Raw genomic sequence first — 6,967 nt, 5'->3', positions numbered from 1 at the left:
GAGTGCATTGTGCTCGGAAGTTATAGTGACGCCGATTTCGCCGCGGGCAAGAATGACAGGAAGTCACTAACCGGAGATATTATACTTCTCAACGGTATGGCGATCAGCTGGAGTGCCAACAAATACGTTGGCGTATCCCTATCGACGATGGAAGCCAAATTTGTGGCGGCGGCGTACGCGAAATAGGCGTGGTGCCAAAATCCCTCATGCTAATGCAAGTGGTTACTCAGGCTGCAATACGGCAGCTTAAGGGAGAAGCGTCGTCGCTAAAGCCGAAACATTATTGACATTCGAGTCAAATTTGTTTGCAATAGTGCCCGTCGTGGAATTATGCTGGCACAGTATGTGCGGTCCGAGCAGATGCTTGCTGATTTGCTGACCAGAACACTCGACACGACCAAGCTCGCTAAACTACGTGTTTTAATGCATGTCGGATAGGACGATAAGTTTTTAGCTGAGGAGAAGTTTTTGAAATTGCATTATTCTAGTCATTTTAGCTAATTACGAAATGCTTGAAGAGGCATGATGAGATAGGCGAAGTTCTCACTCATTATCGATTTGCTGCCCTTCCTATCGCGCTTTTTATGAATTGTCAATTAACTTGACAAAGCACTACAACTATTGTCCTCATGACGGCCAACATGATAAAGGTTAAGCTGCTTGGTAGCTATCCGGTAGTCCGTCCAGACTTAATAATCCGTAAGCCCATGGTCGTGATTCCAAACCTGAGGCGAGCTCTGATGCGAGGCTGCCAGTTGTCAGTCGTCTGTGATGACTATTGTATCCAAATGCCGAGGCAACGCTTGCAACGAAACCGCTAGCTGTTGTTTCTGACGCCGAAACGCCTGACGGAGATTAGTCTTTCAAATAGTACGATTGTTGACTCGATCCACGACCGCCGAAGGAAATTGATGATTTGGGAATGGGCTTTCAATACGGCACCGAGCCGCTGGTTACGGTCCATAGTGTGCGAAAAATCCCCATCGAGGCCAGAAGCCAGCTCCGGCAATTGGGTCAGAAAACCCCAGTGAAACCCATCGCCCCTTCACGCATGTGGACGAGCCTCTTTGAAGAGCCCGAAAGACCCCGCCTCGATCCGACAATGTGACCTCGCTTCACCTTTAACCGTGCATATTTATATCGAAACGGGGACGCTTGTCACAACATTAAGGAAGGATTGAGCCCCAATTCAGTCGCTACGTGGAAAGGAGGTGACGCCAGAAGATCACCGTAGCCCACTTACGTAATTTTAACTGGGATGGATGAGAAAAAAACGGTCCCGCTAGAAGTATTCTGAAGAGAAACTCGGCCTGGCCCGTCCGAAAAATGCATAAGTCTGCGTTGGAGCAAGCTACGATCCAGTCATATCTGGAGTTGAGCAAGATATGACCCAGCCCGTCGCGTTTCCAGGAGTTGCTACTCCAGCCAAACATCCCCCAAAAGAATTGGTAAATCACACGCATGTGGTGAACTTGAGCCAGCTCGGCTTCGAGAAAGCCAGTCTGGTACGACAGAACCTAGTCGGCGCGGTTTTATCAGCTCCGGGCACCGATGAGCAGTGGAGCACTGTACGTAGACATCTGGCCCTGAAGACGCTCCAAATGCTCAGCTGTAGGATGGAAAATGCCTGTCCAGATCCAACACAACGGAATCTAGCTACGTAACCGAAACCCCAGTTTCAACCAGACCGTGCTTGCAGGACCATACCGAAAGGTGCAGGCCGCCCCCTAAATACCCAGAAACGCCACGAGTTAAAAAAAAATTCGTGGGCCTGTGTAAGCCATTGCAAAGTATGCTTTGTACTTCGGGCTTTAACGGTGACCTCAAAAGACGCAAGCTCAACCTCCCGGGCTTCTTTGAAGTGAAGAGGAGACCTGGATTGACCTTGTGGCGCCTCTCTTCTGGTGAGAAAGCGCGGCTCACCGAAGTTTTTATACATATTATGGATAGCTTCCGTGCCCATTCTGAATTGTCGAAGACTGCGGCTGTAAGTACAATGGACGACAAGATGATAGTGTTAGGAATCAACACCCCGATGCTCTACACTGGTTCCAACCTTGAATGCCGTGAACAAGCGTAGTTAGATCTTCCGAATACGATGGCCCAAATATGCTGCTGTAGGGCCCCTCTACCCACTTCATAGCCCGAATAACGCACTATGTCCGCCGGCTGAAGAACCGAGATGCCATGAAATTTCTGAAGGAGCACCTCGCGATTTATTCAGCTTACTCATAGCCGGCTGGGCTTGCAGACCAGACAAGAGCCCAAAGCGAGAGACTCAGCGGTTTGTTGGCTCCAGCTGATGCGCTTCCACCAAAAAGATCGACAAGTCATCAATAAACGTGAAGAACGTGTGCCTGCTCGAAGGAGGACCTCGCACCGCGAGCCCAGTCACAGTTGGTAGAGCGTGCGGCTGTTAACCTCAAGGTCGCTGGTTCAAACCCAGCGATTGCTGCACCGCCGTGCCCAATAATTCGACCACTTTGAGAATAAGCAAAGGGGCAAGTATTTAGTCTTGAAAGTTGCCTGGAACCTTATCGAAGTCGTTGTGGAGGTCGTCCAATCCCGCGAATTTGTGACGGCTGAGCCCGGTAATGGCCGAACTTTCGCTTTAGTAAATTCACGAAGAAGCGCCTGATTGGTAGCCGCCGAGAGAAGTCGCCCTAAGGGTTACTCTTACAAAGCCGTGAATGGCAGAAGCCAAGTCGACCAGAGGCTCAGTCTGATGACTTAAACTGAGTATGTCGACCATCCTGATGCAAACTTGTCCGCAACCGATATATGCCGTGAGAAAGCCTGACCGTGCTGATGCACGATAGTGGTGGCAACCGTTTGATCGCGTTCCCAGGCCGCTACCCGACGGTACGACCACCGTAAATGTCTATATTCTGACAAGGTTTTGCCCAAGATGTAGAAGATGTTCCTGCCTCACCTCCTCTAAATTTTGTGCAATCCATTGCGCAGGAGTAAACAATGCCCGTTTGGTGAGAGAGCCGCACCCGGCACTGCTTCACCTGCTTAATGACCCGGTGAATACAACGCTTTCACTGGACAGCCACCCGATTCCACTCAGAGGGCTACCAATAGCTATGTCACCCATTACATCCACTAACTCAGCATAGACTTGCCAGTTGACTGCGGGTCTTTTGGTTTTTTCCCGCCTGTTATTAACAGTACATTTAAACGTTGCTAAGCAACGACACGTTTCTGATGTGCCGACAGACAGTCAACCCATTACCCACTTTCATCAATACAGAGGTAGAATATTCGGGTGTGTGACCATACCTGTTCCCTAATTCAACTTAGGGTATGTCGTGTTCCAAAATGCTAAAACGGGGTCTAAAGACAATTTAAAGGAATAACAACTGATTTGTGACGAAGTGGAATATCTCATACCATGAAAATGTTTATGTTGTCATTAAAATTGTAGTTTTTATTTAATGACAGCAAACAGACGGGGACAGGGGGGTACCGCACAATCGTATCTTGTAAGGGTTGATTCAAACTTAGATTAACCAATCGAGACTTATTGCGTCAATATTACCAAATTTGGTAACATTGAAACTATTAAGTCAAAATAATTAAAGATAATGATTTTGTCATTTCTTCCCATAGAAATAATATTAATTATTTCTCTTATTGGGACACCCCATTACATCAACCCCCCCTTAACCAACAGTCACAATAGTGCTGTAATTTTTTACATTATTGGTTTCTTATTTTAGAAGCTCCAATTTTGTTGCATTATTGATTTTGTTTAAAAATCAATTCGTTTGCGCATAGTAATAAAACTCGTGCGCGTCGCCTGTGAGGGAGCAAAGCTGGCAGCTGCACGGCTCCGTCCAGCTGTTAGTGATGCAACGTTTCAATAGACGCTAATGCGTCAATTGCTGGGATAAAGTCACCTCCTACTCCAATTGGAGGTGACTTTTATATGTCACCTGCTTCTCCCGTTGAAGGTAGCAGTGATAAGTCACCTGCTACTCCCATTGAAGTTGACTGGGCCGAGTCGGCGTCATCGCCGACTCGGTAGCAACTGTTAAGGCCTCAAAATCACCCGAAGCCATGTCCGTTAAAGCTACGGGTTCTTACGTGACAATCAATGAGGTGGTGACGAAGTTGTTTGACACTTCGCCAAACCCTTTTGGTGCGGAGTCATCTTGTGATGACGTAATGGACGACGATGTCTCTGATGATGTCGGTATGCATCACCAGAAGCAAAGTGATCGTCAAGGCCACTTCGGTAAGCTTGCTACTGGTGGTCCTGGTATGCATCATTAGGGACGGACTGATTCTAAGGATCACTGCGAGAGTAATTTAGCGTTGGAGTTAACATGAGCCAACGAAAGAGGGACCGGAATATTTTGCGGTTTGCTCCCGAATAGAAGCCTTGGTTGCCCTCCAAGGGCAACCTAACTCGTTGGTCAGGTATGATAGTTGGGAATCACGTTCCCAACTGAGGATGGACGTTCCGGGTCTTGTTCGACAGTACGATGAAACCCATCCTCCTCGACAGAGGGTCCATCAGAGAACGAGCGCTGTCCGCGCTCGTAAAGGATTACAGATTCTCGATCCCTTCTCGCATCTCACAAGAGGTGCGCATTTTCCAACGGGGGTCTTTAAAGACGTACGCCACCATAGGGGCACGTGGCACGACCTGCACGCTTAAAACAGCATGTGAATGGGTCCCCCCACAAAAGGCAAGGTAATCCTGCCTCTCTAGGCAAACGGTGCAGCTTGCAGCGGGCACCTACTACGGGCCGTTTTCAAACCGTTTACGGAAGTCATTCAGTTTGTCAAGCCAGACCTTGCGGCCTATGCTTTGCACATTCAGTACAAATGCTTCCCAAGCTTGGAACAAAGAAGTCATATCATTTGCCCGCTTACAAGTGTACCACCGACACCGGAAAAGGTATCGGTTAAATATTTCATTTCGTCCTCAGCAGGCTTGTGAAGCCTGGATGAGTCGAGCAACGGAATACGGTACCGATCGTTGGTCAAACGAAGGGTGGATACCCTCGCCAACGAATGTTCGAATGCCTTTCACCTCACGGTGGTTCGAGAAGCGTTTAACAAGAAAGCTCCTATCACCACTCGAATCCGTCAATGAATGTGGAGGGAGGGGTAAATCGGGTCGCCTGATAGTCGAACCCGAGTCAGCATCGTGACTTGGATAATGTTCTCCATTATTTACGAAAGACATTGATCACGAGCGATCCGTCGTCGCGACTAAGTCACGACGGATGACCGTGTTTCTCGCGAACAGTTGTATTACTGTGCGCAAGTTGCGGTTGGTCAACTTGCGAACGAAAGGACTCATCAGTACCTTCAAAACGAGCTGGTGATAGCTCGTCGAAAGATCCTTTCACTTGGAGGAAGAGTAAATCGTATGATTCATGATAACTAGACTTTGACCCGAGATCAGGCTTTAAATCGGGATCATCAGGCTGTGGCGGATACGATAGACCGTGTCGGTTTAAATTCGGAACTGGAAGAAGCTTCGTACTGATGGTACGGGCGCCCGACAACGTAGGATGCGTACGCATACTACGAGGCAGCTCGATCGGGTACGCATCGCTTGGCGATGAAGTACACGAAACGGGCCGATATACCTGGGCAGTAATTTTTACTGCCCACATTCGTCACTACATGTTTGGGTTGGTTAACCGTAGACACTAGGACTAGGTCATTAATATTAAATTATAGAATGTTTGCTTCCATTTTTGTCAGAGTTGTGTTGCTGTCGGTCCGCCGCATTAGCGATAGAACCCTATTTAAAACGGACCACTGCTTCTCTAGCCAGCAGGAATTCTCCTGCTGACTCAGTTTTGATTTTGTTTCATTGCGACCGATGCGCCCTGCAAAGATGTCATTCTTCTCATTAGTGAAAGCAATATTGTTCTCACTAGAAAATTTCGATGCTGAGTCTTTCAGCATCGTTATCAAAGTCAGTAATAGCGTTGTCGCTGTTATTGAATTTGTCCACTTAAATGTTAATTGAATCAACATTTGTATGCTTCGCATTGACCGTAGGGTTAATGCGAGATAAGCAAGAGCTAGATTGTACTTTGCTAGAGCGAGCTCCCCCTTGAATCAAAGTTACTCTCAAATAAGGTGGGAATGCGTGAATGGTGTAAGCCGTTCACGTAAATCGGCGGATGCTTTCTAAAAGCTTCCACCGAATTGTTGATGGCAAATTCTACCATCGGCAAGAAATCGCTCCAACTCGTAAGAGAGTGGACGTAACCGCGAAGTAACTCTTTGTGGTTACGGTTTGCACGCTCCGTCTTACCATCTTCTTTCAGGATGATTAGAAGTTGACATTTAAACTGTGTTTCAAGTGATTTAAATGCAGTTTGCCTAAATTCCGCCGTGAATCTAGGGTCTTGATCTGAGACCAGTTTACGAGGAAGCCCATGGAGTCTAAATATCGTGTCAACAAAGCCACGACCACAGCCAAAGGCTGTGATCGACTACGGGACTGCAGCATGATGTACCATCTTGCTGACACGATCAACAAACACAAGAATACCATAATTCTTGTGATCGTTCGAGAAATCCGAAGACGAAGACGATGGATACAGAATGCCAATACTCTGCCGGGACAGTTAGAGTGTAACGGGGTGTATCGTTACATGAAATTAACACTTAAAGGTTGTTAATTAATATATTATCTAAAAGGTAGATAATCTTTGGAGGATATTACTTTATATAGCAATATTCAGAATTCTTATCCATAAATAGGTATAGAGCATTATACCTATTTATTACGCAGACTAATCAGCTGTAGGAGTAATCAAAGAGAGAGTTACAGATAAGATAGAGATAAGAATTCATTTATATGTTTAGTATTAGATTATAATGAAGTTAGCATTTACAAAGATAGATCAAGAGACACTTAATTATATTCAATACAGTTTTCATTTTACCCTCTTAAAGCTAGTTGCCTTAAGAGAAGTCTTCCTCT

Source organism: Bremia lactucae (genome assembly GCF_004359215.1).
Source record: "Bremia lactucae strain SF5 chromosome Unknown BlacSF5_NotPlaced_17_SHOA01000003.1_2250557bp, whole genome shotgun sequence".
Taxonomy (NCBI): Eukaryota; Oomycota; class Peronosporomycetes; order Peronosporales; family Peronosporaceae; genus Bremia; species Bremia lactucae.
This window is presented reverse-complemented; position numbering follows the sequence as displayed.